The following is a 16,425-nucleotide window of genomic DNA, read 5'->3' as shown; positions in this document are numbered from 1 at the left end:
TGTTGGCAAATTGAGCAGGCAAAGCAAAGAGGCACCATGCAAATACCAAACACCAAGAAAATGCCAAGTGGTGGCCATGCAAGGGAATTTCTAAAGGAACCTCGAGTTAGTTGTACAGGCTAGATAGCTCCTTGTTTTTTTCTTTTTTGCCTTAGCCAAGCCTTATAAAAGGGGACAAGAGTGATTTTTGAAGGGCTTTTTTTTCCAGAGGTAGTGATTAAAGGTTTCCAAGCCTGTGTATTGCAAAGCTTTCCATTGGAGCTGCATACTTTACTGTACTACCCCCCCTATATAATAATACCAAATATTTGCCCCTACTTCTTGTGTTGCTTCTCCCCATACCCCCCTTTTCACTTGCTCTTTGTGTACTTGCTGGTGTTTGCAGAGGGTTTGCCTGCAGCTTAAAGGGTGTCACTAAGAGGGCGGAATTGGGGTGTCTTGTGAGCCGAAAAGGGTGATTTGAGCAGTGTGGGTGTGTTTGTGCTGAAAGGTGTTTTTTGCGAGGTGCAAGGGGGTTGTTTCATATGCTAAAGTGGAATTGTTAGTGCAAAATAGCCAATTTGAAGGTGTTATTAGAGAGATTAGGGGTGCTATGGAATCCCTGGGCTATAGCGAGGCAAACATTTTGTGTGCTGGGTGTGTTCCCTATTTCCCCTCTCCATCTTCTGGTGCCCCCACGGAGGAGGAGCTGATTGCTCATCGGTGTTGATCAAGGACGGTTGTTTCCATCAAGGAGAGATGCCAGCGCATAGTTATGGACCAGTTTTCACTGGAGAAGAAGATCCAGAAGAGTGGATGGTCGATTTCGTGTTGTATATGCTATCATTGAATATGCCAAACAAGGATAGCAAAATGAAAACGATTCCGGTGTTGATGCGGGGAAGAGCAAAGACATGGTTCTATGCTTTGGAAGGAGAGCCAAGACTTATGTGACCGCCATTGCGGGCCCGTTTTCTACAAGATTTTTGAAAAGAGTTATCTCCTATCGATTTGGATGCAAGGTTGAAAAATTTGAAGCAGGACGTGAACGAGGAATTTGGTGTCTTCCTCGCCCGCTTCAAAGAGTGTTGGAGGCACTTTGCAGTGGCCATGCAGTTGGTCAATGGTGGTGAGTACTTTAAATTGGAAAAGTTTATGGCTTGTTTGCATCCCAAAGTTCGTGAAAAGGTGGATTTCGAGGGCTCGAATAATTACAATGGGGTTGTTGCTATTGCACGGTCTAAGAGTCGAAAAATAAAGAAGAAGATTGAGCAAGGTGCATTAGGGTACGAAGCGATGGTTCCCAATCCGACCTCGAAACCGAGGAAGAAGTTCAAATGGAGAATCATCCCAATCAAGGGGTAGCAACCGTTCCTCAATAATGGATACGTACAATTCAAGATTTGTCTGAGCAAATGCAAGAATTGCATTTAAGTGTTATGGACAGAGGTCAAGCAAGGAGAGGAAGAGGCAGGGCTAGGCAATTGCCTGTTGGCAGGTGTTACAATTGCAGAGAGGAGGGCCACTTTGCTCCAGATTGCCCTCACCCACCAAGGGAAGGGATGGCATGTATCCTCTGTTTGGTTGAGGCAGGGGTCAGGCACAGTTTAACGGCCAAAGAAAGCAATAAGCTGTTGAAAACCAAGCACAGGCGGCTCCATCGGGTAATGATGAGGTACAAAGGTTTAATATTATTGGTGTTGATAGGTAGGAGCTTGATATTATGGCCAACAAAAGAGCACGAGGTGAAAGAGAGACCGAGATGGAATGTGAAACTAGAGCAAAGAAGGGGAAAGAAAAAGTGAACGAAGGTAGAGAGCAGCCAGAGCCAAGCAGAAGAAGACTAAGACAAAGAATTACTCAAAAGGATTTTCAGTTGGGACGTGGTAATCCGGAGTATGATCTAGTAAGAGATGTTCAAAATCAAAAGGCTAACATCACTTTTGGGCAGCTGCTTGCATTAAACCCTAAATTAAGGAGGCAGTGGTCAACCAGTGTCAGTACAAGGCTTCCTCAAGTGGGAGGAGATGTGCATGCGGTATAGAATCTAGCCTTAGGGGTGGGGAGTCCGACCGATGTGCTTCCAATGGTGGACGTTTTGCTTGAGAGGAAGAAGCATGTTCAAGCATACATTGATGGTGGTGCCCAAGTCTGTGTGATCATTGAATCTACTATGAGGGATATTGGTATTAAAGTGGTTATCAGGTCCAATGTACGAATGAAGATGGCCAACCATGCCAAATCTCGGTGTTTAGGAGTGGCACATGATGTGAAGGTAAAGGTTATGGGAGTTGAATGCTTAATCGATTTTTTTTGTCATGAAATCAGGAGAAAATGCATATCCAATTATATTGGGAAGGCCATGGTTGTTGGAAATTGGGGCCAAGAAAAATTGGGAGACAGGGGTGTTTACTTTGCCGGATTGAGAAAATTGAGGGCAGATTGTGTTAAATCTAAAGACCAAGGAGATCCATTTTCATCCATCAGCCGAGAGAGATAATCGAGACTTGAGCACCACTTACAAGTATGAAACTGAGTCTACTTATGATGAAGGTTTAACCAGTGTCGAAGAGGAGGAGAGCGACAAAGATTGATTGAAGCTGGATACAAAATTATTTGGAGTCACCATAGACTCTACCATTACAAGGAAAGATAGGCAAGCTCCGGTTTGTAGTCTGAAGGCTAAAGAGGTGGAAGATATGCTAGGTACAGATTTAACCAAGCAGGAGAAGGAAGGCTATATGGACCTATGTGCATCCTATCCTGACCTATTTGCGATAGAGTATAAAGATTTGAGAGGAGCTAAAGGAGTGGAGCGTCAGGTCCTACTTAAAGAAGGATCCAGGCCAAAAGAACAGAAGTTCAGGAGGTTGGGAGATATTCAGAAGAAGGCTCTATGGCAAGAGATCAACAAGTTGCTCGAGGCACGTATTATATATCTAGTGAAAGAGTCTCGATGGGTTTCTCTTGTTGTCATTACCCCAAAGAAAAATGAAAAATGGTGAGTGTGTGTAGACTATAAGCCTTTGAATGCTGCAACCAAGTGGAATCACTACCCTCTGCCATTTCAGGATGAGATTTTTAACCAGGTTGCCGGACACGAACTCTATTCTATTATGGATGGTTTTTCAGGGTATTTTCAGATTGGTATTCCTTTGGAGGACCTATTAAAGACTACCTTCATTTCTCCATGGGGTTGCTTTGCCTACCACAGGATGCCTTTTGGATTGGTGAATCCGTATGCTACATTTCAGGATTGGATGAAGAAGGTGTTTGGGCCATAATTGGGTAAGTTCATAAGAGTGGTTATGGATGATATTGGTTGCTATAGTTCCAGGGCAGAACATTTGTCCAAATTGAGGCTATGTTTTCAAAGGCTAAATGAAGAAGGAGGTCAATTGAATCCGAAAAAGTGCAAGCTGGCACAACCAAGGGCATAGCTGTTGGGTCATGAGGTATCACATAATGAAATTGAAGTGATTCCAGAGAAGGTGAAGGCATTGGTTCTTATGGAGTCTCCCACCAGTGCGATGGGATTGGCATCGTTCGTGCAAAAGGTGCATGGATTTCAATGGGATGAGGAAGCTCAAGAGACATTTGACAAAGTGAAGGGTATTCTGTGTCAGCTACCTATAGTGCGCCCTCCTAACCAGGAGGATGATTTCTATATTGCTATGACGGTGGGTAGGGTGGCTATTGGAGAAATATTGCTACAAAAGGTGGGAAGAAGTTATAAGCCTATTTACCTCGAAAGCAGGGTCATTAGTCGAGGGGAAGCTACTTATACGAAAGCAGAACAGCGCGTGATGGCTTTGGTCTTTGCGTGTAGAAAGTTCAAAGTGTATTTGATTGTTTGAAAGTTTTATGTGTTGACAATCTTTTGCCTGAGTGGTGCTACACTTGAAGCCAGGGAAATGGATCATGAAGTGGGTGATAGAGCTTCAAGAGTTTGAGTTTGAGTTGAAAGTGGATCACACATGTCGGTCTCATTTGGTGGATATCCTAGTCAACAAGGAGGTCAAATTACCAATTTATCCAAGAGTAGTGTGAGAGGAGGATAAGGAGGAACCTGACTGGGAAGGGGCCTTCACTATTTGGTTTGATGGTGCTTACAGAAGAGTAACACAAAAAGCAGGTGGAGGTGTGGTCATTCAAGATCCGCACGGCACAGTCATTTTCTCCAAAGCTTATGACTTGGAAGAGGTGCATACCAACAATGAGGCGGAGTATCTTACGCTACATCTAGGACTCAAGCAGTGTATTGATTTTTCCATATCAAGATTAATAGTAAAAGGTGATGCTCTACTCGTTATCAAACAACTTTTGGGCCAATGGAAGGTAAAGAGAGATTCTATCAAGAATTGGTTTTTCTCTATAAAGAAGCTTTTGAAGTTTTTTGAAGTGGTGCATTTCAATCATGTAAGAAGACAACAAAACCAGGAAGAAGATCAGTTGGCTAGCAGTCGTGCTCAGACTCGTGTGTCGAGTTTGTATGTAGCATCGACGACTTATGTAGGTAGAGAGACTTTGAAAGATATTGATGATTTCTTGAGTTTAGGTCAATGTTCTAAAGGGCTTTCCAAGATACAAAAGAGAAGAGTTTTTCAAAGAGCTCAAAAGTTCACTCTAATAGGAGAGGATCTTTTGATGCACGGTAGAGACGGGGTGCTACGTCGAGTTCCTTACAAGGAGGACATCAGTATGGTATTGGAGCAATGCCACGAAGAAATTAGTCATCAGGACAGGGATCAAGTCTTGTTTCGTATCCTAAGAAGTGGGTTTTGGTGGCCTTCTGTTGTGCGAGATGTGCATTATTGGTGCAAGACATGTCATCAGTGCCAAGTGATGGGTGAAAGACGACTGGTATTCGAGCAGCAAGGGGCTATCATGATGCTTTTGAAAAGTGGGGTTTGGATGCAATTGGTCCATTGCCCAAGTCATCGGGCGGTAAGAAATATGTGGTAGTGGCCATAGACTACCCTACCAGGTGGGTCAAGACTAAAGCGGTCAAAGAGGTAAATGCACATACTATTGCTCAATTTGTTTTTGATTGCATATGCTGTCATTTTGGAGTGCCTTTGGTGCTTATATCGGATCGAGGACAAAGGTTCAAGTAAGTTTTTGCGTGGCCTAGTGGAAAACTTGGGGATTCAACACCGGTTTTCATCTCCATACCATCCACAGTGCAATGGTTTGGTAGAGAGTGCCAATGGGCAAATAGTCAAGATGCTTACAAAGTACATCTACCAGTAGGTTGACGGGTGGGAATCTAACCTTGACAAATGTTTGTGGGTTTACAGGAATTCATACAAGGTGGCTACCAACTTTACTCCTTATGAGTTGGTATATGGCAAGGAAGCAACATTACCTGTGCAAGGTTTGTGGTGAATCAATAAGACTCATCAAGATGATTTGCAAGATAGGATTACAAGTCTTGAAACTTAGAGGATGGATCATGAGGCAGCGACAGATTTTTATGTGAAGCAGCGAGAGAAAAGAGTAGCAAAGTTCAGCCAACAATTGCCAGAAAAGCTGATTGAGAAGGGCGATCTAGTGATGAAGTACGAGAGCTATCTTGACTACACCTTTCAGAAGAAGTTTAAAAAGAAGTGGACAGGACCTTACAAGGTCCATACAGCTTTTCCCAATGGTACTTATGCTTTAATGCGGATGGATGGTCGTTTTTTCAAAAATCGAGCTACTGGTTTGCGTCTCAAGCTCTACTTTGAAAGAGAGTTGGTCCCAGCAGTGCATCAGGTTTTAATGGAGGGGGTTGCGCAACCAACCTAAGTAGTGTGCTCATATGCGAGGAATAAAACCATGTATATACAATCGATTTTCTTTTGAATTTTCTCATAGTGTGCTCAGTGTTTGTAGTTTGTAGGTTCTTAACACTAGAATGGTAACATGACATTTTTATGTCCTTGGACACTTTTGTGTCCTATTAAGTGACCATTTTCCTTGAATTATTTGAAGAGTATGAAAATGAATTTCTAGGTGTTATATATCCACAAATTTTCCTTATGAGCTGAAAAAAACTTAGCATTTTTTTTGAGTATCGATCTCACCATTAACCTTACTCTTGCAGAACATTTTTGAACCTAAACTGTGTGAAAAAACGGGTCCTGTTTTTGGCTTTTTTTCAATTTTTGGCAACTATACCACTCTAGACTTCATGTTTGTGAGGTTTAGATGGCTAGAGGTTAGGCCTTCATAGTTCTCAACATGTTTTGATGCTTGTAGGGAGAGCTAAGTGTTAAAATTGAAAGTTATGACCAATTTACAAGAATTGCATAATCCTGTTTTTTGGCCAAAATTAGCACTTTTATGATTTTTTTGGTGGCTTTCTTGATATCCAAATTCAATTTTGATTGTGTAAGTGTAATGTTTAACATAAATCTAATCTTCCTTGAGTTTTGGGGGACCTAATATGCTATATAGCATAGTATATGATGATGGTTGAGTTTTTTGATCGCTGAAGAATTCGATACATTTTAGAGTAGCAAGTATAACTTTATCAATATTGCTAGTTTCTTAGGCCAATTGTGTGTATTTTGTAGGTAGTGACGATATCTAATCATAGACTACAAACTTGGCTAGATATTGAGTAGTTTCTATGGGTTTCTAGAGGTCATAATGCTAAACCCAGTTTCTTCATGTTTGTTGTATTTAGCACTTTATCATTGCCCCCAAGGTTCCAATTGTAAGAGATCCATTATCCTTTTGACATGATCCATGGATCCTTTTGAATCCAGAGGCCCAAAGGGAACTAAGAAAACATGTATATAGTATCTGTATTGAGCGTGACTATGGAAACTTTGATGATAGGTCTGCAGAATGGCAAAAATGCAACTTTTTTGTACCTATTTTTTTTGCCCAAATAAAAATTAGTGAGGTAAAAGCAACCATATGTTTTGGTCACCAACCCATTGAAGTTAACGGAGCATTTTATCTCACGTCCTACAAAAATCTCCACTCTTATTTATATGCAATCAACCGTAAGAAATTGCTATTTTGAGCAAAATGCACTGGTCCATCAACTTTGGAGGCTTGTAGTGACCAAGGGATGAGAAAAATTACAAGTTTCTTATTTTTTCCATATGTAGTAGTTATTGAACTATAAGCTCATGAAAGGATTTTTCAAAATGAGTGGATCTACTATGGTTTTGGAATTTTTTCCCAAAACCCTGAAAGGACACTTTTATGTCCTGTTAGGTTACCATTCTAGTGTTAAAGCTCTAATGTGGTTGAGCATAGATGCTCAACTAGGGGGTGGGAAATGATGGTGCATCAAAAGTGTGTCGACTCGAGAAGGTGACATGGACAGATATGTGCAGGCTAGCAGAAGCATGGCAAAAGGCTGGAGCAGCTAGGAAAATCATGGGCTGACAGGCAACAACGTAGGTGTATGATTGTTGCGGTTTATAGGCCAAGGAAGGCTCCATAAGGGGCCAATTTGAGTAGTAGGTGAAGGAGGTGCAAAGTGCATCTTTTGGGTCTAGGAATGAAGAGATTCAAGTGCTGAAGGAGAAGGTCCAAACAGCTCATCAAACCGAGCTACAGAGCCCAAGATAAATAAGGTTGAAGTTTCAGTGTATTGCAGATTATCGCCGGACAGGTGGCCCAGATAGGTGTCAATGGATACATGTGTAGTGCTCGAGTTATGGAGCAGACCGGTCTTCTCAGATTGCAAATCGGAGCTCAGCTTAGCAAGATATGGTCAGTTGAAATTTTTTCGGGGGCCAATTATGAGCACACTTTCCCGCATTGGAAAATGCACCATCTGGTGTTTTCATGAGCTCTCCAGGTGTTTGGTGCATAGTATGCAGCATATGATGCTAACAGGAAGTGATTGCACGTCAAAAAGAGTCTAGAACGGAGAGATACTGAAGTCGGAAGATGGGGTGCATTTATCCGGAGTTGGTTGCAGGTGATTTGGTCAGTTTTTACAACCTCGGTTCGAGGTCTTCCTAGATTGTGGATGAGATGAGAGCTATGCGTCTTGAAGCTGGAGGTGCGAGGTCTCAGTTGGCCCTGACTACTTGGGAGTCAGACCATCAAGTGGTAATTGGCAAACACTGTAAGTTGGGAAGCAGAAATGATTTTTTTTAAGACTTTAAGGGGACCATGGAAACTTAAGAAGGTGGATTGATGTGGCACTTCCATGTGGCATGGGATAAATCCCATATGCGCAGGCACAAAGCGGGAAGCTGATGAATAAAGGCCACGAAGTGGCAACTATTGAGGTGTGAAGGCGAGTGGGTCTGTAAGCTCCCCAGTGATGGCGGCCCAGTGCGGGCTTTGCGCAGGTGGCGCTCCGGGCGGCTACGGGGTGGAGTAGATGGCGATTTTGGCCCAGCCTCGATGCGCAGAGGAGACGGTGGTGGCGCGCGCTGATGAAGGTGGCCATGGTAAAGTGATGACATGGTGGGTCCATTAGCGACGGTGCCCGTGGCCCTTGCGGATCTCATCTTTTGAAAGGAAGCCCCCCCCCCCCCCCAATAGCGACATCTCTATTGCTCAAGGAGGGGAGGGGTCTCGCAGCTGAGGTTTGAGCCGACAGGGAAGGTCAAAGGAGAGCCAAGGGGGGGGGGGGGGGGGGGGGGGGGGTTCCCGCCAACGATAGAGAGAGAGAAAGCATGAGCTTGAGACCATGTCAAGAGGAGAGTCACACAGCAGGAGGACAACCATTAGAAGAGGAAGAGTTTGAAAAGTTCAAGGGGCTTAGCCCGCCACAAAGAGCAATGAAAAACAAGAAAGAGAGAGAGCATATCCAAGTACAAGGTTGGCAAATTGAGCGGGCAAAGCAAAGAGGAACCATGCAGATACCAAACAACAAGAAAATGCCAAGTGGTGGACATGCAAGGGAATTTCTGAAGGAAGCTCCAGTTAATTGTACGAGCTAGATAGCTCCTTGTTTTTTCCTTTTTAGCCTTAGCCAAGCCTTATAAAAGGGGACATGAGTGATTTTTGAAGGGCTTTTTTTGCCAGAGGTAATGATTAAAGGTTTTCAAGCCTGTGTATTGCAAAGCTTTCCATTAGAGCTTCATACTTTACTGCACTACCCCCCATGCAATAATACCAAATATTTTCCCCTACTTCTTGTGTTGCTTCTCCCCATCCCCCCCTTTTCTATTGCTCTTTGTGTACTTGCCGGTGTCTTGCAGAGGGTTTGCCTGCAACTTGAAGGGTGTCACTAAGAGGACGGAATTGGGGTGTCTTGTGAGCCGGAAAGGGTGAGTTGAGCAGTGTGGGTGTGTTTGTGTTGAAAGGTGTTTTTTGGGAGGTGCGAGGCGGTTGTTCTGTATGCTAAAGTGGAATTGTTAGTGCAAAATATCCAATTTGAGGTGTTATTAGAGAGGTTAGGGGTGTTGTGGAATCCGTGGGCTATAGAGAGGCAAACATTTTGTGTGATGGGTGTGTTCTTTATTCCCCCTCTCCAACGTAGATACATACACATACTAGTAGACCTAAGTAGAGGCTAGTAGTGCCAAAGGTCAACTACACCTCTTTAGATATCATCGTAGTCTCAACTGTGGTAAAACCAAAGGTACATTGCGGTAATCCATGCATGAGTGGATCAATGACCGCAACACCACGATTAAAAAAGGACTATACCCAAGAAGAAGCCTCTAACCTTCGGATGCTATGCTCCCATACTTAGTGTCTACATACATGCATAAATAGACATACAGGTACATACATATATATGTTAAGGTTGTAAATGTAGCCATCGTTTTGTGTTGGCTTCACCTAAATTCAATGTCTAAGTGATCAATTGATCATAATATTACAATTATAATGTAATGCAATAAGTAATTCTAGTAATTCTATTTCTCTCTCTCTCTCTCTCTCTCTCTCTCTCTCTCTCTCTCTCTCTCTCTCTCTCTCTCTCTCTCTCTCTCTCTCTCTCTCCCCTACTTGGTCGTGCAGTTGAACTACGAAGCAGAAGCTCTGTCGCAGAGTCATGTCTACGCCTCCATGTAAAGCAAGCACTCTCACATATGAGAAGCCAAACATGGACGACATCTTCTACCGAGGCATGGAGGTCTCGGCTAAGGTCATGGTGGCTTTGGACTTGGTCACCATTTTTTCAAGCTTCGCGTACGTCCGCAAGAGCGACCCCAAAGACATCCACTATGTCGTGGATTGGCCTCACAAACTAAGGCAGCCGCTTCATCCCGTTGTTGCAAAACATAGATCAGCATGTTTTGCAAGTGGAACCCCTTGTCTTCTACCTACACCCTCCAAGCTTGCGGATGGGCTGCCCTTCTCTCAACAAAGCGTCCTAGCCTTGAAGGTAATCTTGGTGTTGGTTGCTCAGGTATCCTTTTGAAGCCCAATTTTCATCTCCTTAGCTTCTTTCTCTCTCTCTCTCCCTCTTTCCCCTCTTTCTCTCTCTCTCTCTCTCTATCTCTTTCCTTAACTCTCTCTATTCCTCTCTTTCTCTCCCTCTCTATCTACTCTCTCTCTTCTCTATCTTTCTCTCTCTTTCTCTCCATCTTTCCCTCTCTCCCTCTATCTCTCCCTCTTTCCCTCTCTCCCTCTATCTCTCTCTCTTTCTATCTATTTCTCTCCCTCTATCTCTTTCTCTCCCTCTTTCCCTCTCTCCCTCTATCTCTCCCTCTTTCTATCTATTTCTGTCTCTCTCCCTCTTTCCCTCTCTCTCTCTCTCCCCCTTTCTCTCCCTCCATCTATTTTCTCTCCCTCTCTCTCTCTCTCTCTCTCTCTCTCTCTCTCTCTCTCTCTCTCTCCCCCTGTATCTACTTTCTCTCTCCCTTCCTTTCTGTCTATCCACACACTCTCTCTCTTTCTCTCTTTCCCTCTATCTCTCTCTTTGTCTCCCTCTCTTTCTCTCTCTCTCTCTTTCTTTCTCTCTCTCTTTATCTCCCTCTTTCCCTCTATCTCTCTCTTTCTCTCCCTCTTTCCCTCTATCTCTCTCCCTCTCTTTCTCTCCCTCTTTTCCTCCCTACCCTCTCTCCGTCTCTCTCCCTATTTCTATCTCTCTCTCTTTATCTCCCTATTTCTATCTCCCAATCTCTCTCTCTCTCTCTCTCTCTCTCTCTCTCTCTCTCTCTCTCTCTCTCTCTCTCTCTTTCCCTATTTCTATCTCTCTCTCTCTCTCTCTCTCTCTCTCTCTCTCTCTCTCTATATATATATATATATATATATATATATATATCCCTCTATCTCTCTCTCTCTTTGTTTCTCTCCATCTATCCCTATCCCTATCTCTCTCTCTCTCTCTCTCTCTCTCTCTCTCTCTCTCTCTCTCTCTCTCTCTCTCTCTCTCTCTCTCCTATCTCTCCCTCTATCCCTATCTCTCCTATCTCTCCCTCTCTCTCTCTCTTTCCCTATTTCTATCTCTCTCTCTTTCTCTCCCTATTTATATGTCCCTATCTCTCTCCCTCTCTCTCTCTCTCTCTATCTAACATTTCTCTCCCTCTTTATCTATTTCTCTCTCTCTATTTAACATTTACCTCTCTCTATATAACATTTCTCTCCCTCTCTCACTCTCTTTATCTATTTCTCTCTCTCTCTCTCTATCTAATATTTCTCTTTCTCTCTTTAAATCTCTCTCTCTCTCTCTCTCTCTCTCTCTCTCTCTCTCTCTCTCTCTCTCTCTCTAACAGTATCCAAACAATCATTTCCAAAACGTGCGTAACAAATCAATCATTTTCAAACGTGCGTAGCAAAGAAACCATTTGCAAACGTGCCTAGCAAAGTAACCATTTCAAATAAGCCATGCGAAACAACCATTTCCTAATGAACGAGGTATGCTATGGATTCTCTATTTGCTCTACATTTTTTATTTATGTATGTGTGTGTTTGTGTGTGTGTGTGTGTGTGTGTGTGTGTGTAGTAGTAGTAGTAGTAGTAGTAGAAAACAAAATGGGAAGAGGGAGGATGTGCATTTGTGTTTACCTCTTCTTTGTAGCGCGGTTGAGCTTCGACTAGGTTGAGCGTCCAAAGAAGATGGCGAAATACCCCTTGCCAAAACTTGGACGAAACCCTCTTCAACGAAACTTGAGAAGCTTGGAGAAGGAGAGAGGGGGAAGGGAGAGGTGGGGGGGGGGGGGGGGGGGGGGGGGGGGGGGGGGGGGGGGGAGGGGGAAGCTTGCGAGTGATAGCGAAGAGGAAGAACGCAGGGTATGCTGCAAAAACGTGACATACTCCACCTTCTTCCCTGTTTTAGACGCCAGTTATACCGTGGCTATTACCGCAGCCACTCATTTCAAACGGATACATGCGAATCCGAGGTTGTAGGGGGGGTACAAACCACCCCCTCTACCCTTAGATATATATTATTTCATTTTTTAGCCTTTTGAGTTTTTTGATCAAGATTCTTTATTTTTTATGGATACTTTATTTTGTAGTACTTTTAAATGTTTATTAATTGATTTTTTTTAAAGCTCTTTTAGTTAAAATTTAATTTTAACACTCATTGTCATTTATTCCTTTTGATTATAACTATATGTAACTTTTCTAGTGGAATTAAGTTTTTTTCTAATTATTTATTTTTTAGGACACATGACTAAATAAACAACCTTTCGCGTGTGCAGGACATCGACTGGGATGATTGTGGTCCTCTTGGAGGCCCATAGCGAGATCGTTGGCTAAAGGAAAAACTAGTCCTTGCGCCAAGTGCAAAAGGGAAATTCCTCGCTTGAGGCGCATTACTTTGGAGCACGTGGAGAACGAAGGGCTTTGGCATCCTCGGAAAAGCGCTCGGAGAGATGATAGTGCAACTCACCCGTCGCTTGAGGAGGTGCTCTATTGTTCTGTGTTCGGTGGTGGTGCACCGGCGCGCAAGCGTGAACAGTAGAGGCAAGAGCAACTGGGTGATTTGGGTGCACCGCATGGTGATCCTCCCGTTGGCTCTACGTCGGCAACTCCTATGGCATCTTTGTCACACTTTGAGGTAGAGGATGAGCACATGTTCGACATGTGTGATGAGTTACTAGCTCATGCGCGAGACGTGTGCGAGGAGGATTGTCAGTCTTGCACTAAATGGGCTGCGGAAACCGAGGATAGATTGATGACGAGTGCCCAAACACCTCTTGACGACGATGCACGATACTCGATGTTCCAAGCATCGTTGAAAGTACTCAACTTGCAAGAAATATTCGGTTGGATCAATGGAAGTGTCGATGCACTACTTCTATAAGTATGGAATGTGGCTTTTATATACTCTCTCCCTCTTTGTTTATGGGGTCATCTTCTAGGAATTATACTAATACACATGTTTGTTGTAGTTTGATGGGCAAAATGGTGCCAGAAGATCACCACATGCCTCTAGATCGTCGACGAGCTAGATTGTATGTCACTGCACTTGGAATGGAGTATGAGCACATCCATGCGTGCGTCAATGATTGCATACTATACCACAATGAGCATGCACATGCTACCTTATGTCCCGTGTGCAGGGAGGAACACAAGGCAGGTGTGAGCGGGCACACCTACCCCACAAGGTATTAAGACATTTTCCATTAATTCCTCGCATCCAACACATGTTTAAAAGCAGGTCTACCGTGGAGCTTCTCACGTGGCACGCAAACCATCGCTCAAATGATGGAATGATGCATGTCCTTGCTAATTCAGCTACATGGAGGCACATCGCAACTCAATGGCCAGAGTTTGGGTTGGAGCCTCGACACTTGAGGCTTGGGTTAGCAAGTGATGGTGTCGACCCCTTTGGCACTAAGTCTACTTCATGGAGCACTTGGCCTGTGGTGATCGTCAACTACAATTTTCCACCATGGGAGAAAACCAAGAAGGGCAACATACTTCTTTCCTTGCTTGTGCCAGGGAAGTATAAAGTGTCAAATATTGAAATTTATCTCGAGACCCTCATCAAGGAGTTGGAAGAGTTATAGAGAGGCATTCCTGTTGTTGTCGATAGGGGGGAGAGAGTCTCAAGTGAGGGGAATCCTTATGTGGACTATGCACAACTATCCTGGGCTTGGAGAGATTTCTAGTAACCCCCTGTCCTCTATCTCTCTTTCCCTCATTCCCTCTCTCCCTAAAGCTCACTTTAGTTCACTCATCTCTCTAACCATATGATATGTATACAGGGTTGTCCACATCGGGGCACAATGCATGTCCTACTTGCGGGCCATTGTTGGTGACGGAGAGGCCAGATTCCTTGCACAACATAATCTATCCAAACAACCATCATTTCTTACCCCAAGGGCATAACAAGCACAAGGCTCCAAAAAATGGGAAGGCTCCTCTAAAGCTCACGATGGTAGATTGGGCAACCATTTGGGAGGAACACCACAACAACAATCCGGCTCCGTGTCCTCCACCAAAAGGTATGTCAAGGTATTCCATATTTTTAAGGCTTCCATACTGGAAGGACTTAAAAATACAACACCTCTTGGATCCCATGCACATATTTCAAGAATGTAGCCCAAACACTATGGGACCACATTATTGGCAAGAAGGACTTTTTGGGTGCGAGGGAGGATTGAGGCTTTTAAAATGTCTCCCCGCCTTTTCCACTCCACGGCGTGCCCCAAATAGAAAGATTGTGCTTCCTAAAGCACCATGGATGCTAGAAAAATAAGAATTAGACAAGGTAAAGGGTACCATCGCCTCTATTCGCACACCAACAGGATACATGAGGTCGCTAAAGGGAGCTTTCACAAAATTGAAGAAGGGTGGAAGCGTTCAATTGTATGGGTTGAAGTCCCACGATTGGCACAAGATGCTTCACGTAATCTTCATACTCCCTATTCTATCTATAGTTTGTGTATATGACTATCACTCACTTTCTCTTTCCCTGATTTACATTGTAGTTCATTCTGCCGGCGGAGTATGTGTAAATGTTAGGACAAGAAAGTCAGGGATGCTATTTTCAAATTAGGAGAGCTAGTAAGGTACACCACAAGACTCCACTCAACTACACATTTTTTATGTACACAATAATTTCAACTAGCACTTAGTGTATCCTTGTGTTTTTTCTTGCAGATTTGTGAGCTCCAAGGAAATCGAAATAGATGCTATCCCTGTTGCTCAAACACTTGCAACAAAAATTGTGAGTGCCATTGAAGATGCATTTCCTTGATCCTTCCTTCTTAGTCAAATTCACCTCTTGGTTCACGTGGTGGAGGAGATAGCTATATGTGGAGTAGTGCATGCACGATGGATGTTCTTCTTAGAGAGGTTTTTAAAGACTCTCAAAGATTTTGTGCACCTACGGTCTCAACCAGAGGCATGTATGACAAAAGGATGGATTGTTCAAGAGGCATTTGTTTACATATCAGAGTATTTGGCACAAGTTGATCCTTCAATGCCTGGCATGTGGTCAGATGAGGAAGATGCAAGGATGACTTCACACTTGACAAGTGGAAAGGGGAAACTACTTAACATGGATATGAATCTATCCCGAGTGGTCGATAACTTTTGCATTCTCAATGCAAAGATTATGACCAAGTGGGTGGACTTGTGGACAGTGGCAAAGGCGAGGCGTTTGCAAGAGAGGGAAGCATGGAAACAAGCACATGGAAGAAGGAGGTCACGCCCAGTGCCCAGACACCTTGCATGTTTCCCAGATCTCATTAGTGTAGAGTGGATTCATGAGAGAATGACCGAGGCAAAAGCACCCGGAGAAGACATCACCAACAAAGAATGGGAGTATGCACGAGGCTGCGTACCAAAGATAGAGTACTCATACAACAAAACCATATTGTCTTGCTATTTCTTGAAATTATCTTTAATATGTATTTGATAAATTGATATATTTTTCTATTTTGTAGTGCCTTTCCTTTAACTCTATGTGGTCAAAGGGTCATCACTTTCGTACGCACCACATTGACGAGCGTAGAACCACCATGGATTGTTCTATCATGGGCAACTTTGACACAAATGGTGATAAAGCCACTTACTGTGGAACTATTGAAAGGATACTAAAGGTTAATTTTAGAACCTTTCATAGCTTCATCTTCGAGTGCAAGTGGTTTGCAAATGTGTCTAGACGACATGAGAATGGCCTCTACATGGTGGACTCTAGTGTGCATCACACAAGGAGGTATAACAATTTACTTTAACCGTGCAATTGTGAGCAGGTGAGTGACATGTACCTTTTTTATTCTTATTTACTTGTAGCGTTAGTTATACCAATGTTACTCACTTTGAGCTTCTATTTTATAGGTCATCTATATCCCAACAATCCACCAACCAAAACTTTAATTCGTAATTCCCATAACACCTCGAGGGAGAACCATTTTTTCCACTAATGAAGTGGAGACTATCTTCAACCCTCTTCCACCTCCAACTTTGGATGAGGTGGAAACAGAGGAGAGGGAGGTCGATGAATCAAGTCCCGCGGCAACAAGTCTTAGGGAGGATGATTGTCATGATGATGAAGTTGATGAGATGGAGCATGACGAACTCGAAGTTGATGAAGCTGGCAATGATTCCACAAATGACAATTCTGTTTCT

Source organism: Adiantum capillus-veneris, chromosome 25 (genome assembly GCF_014529385.1).
Source record: "Adiantum capillus-veneris isolate H3 chromosome 25, ASM1452938v2, whole genome shotgun sequence".
Taxonomy (NCBI): Eukaryota; Viridiplantae; Streptophyta; class Polypodiopsida; order Polypodiales; family Pteridaceae; genus Adiantum; species Adiantum capillus-veneris.
Note: the sequence above shows the minus strand (reverse complement) of the source record.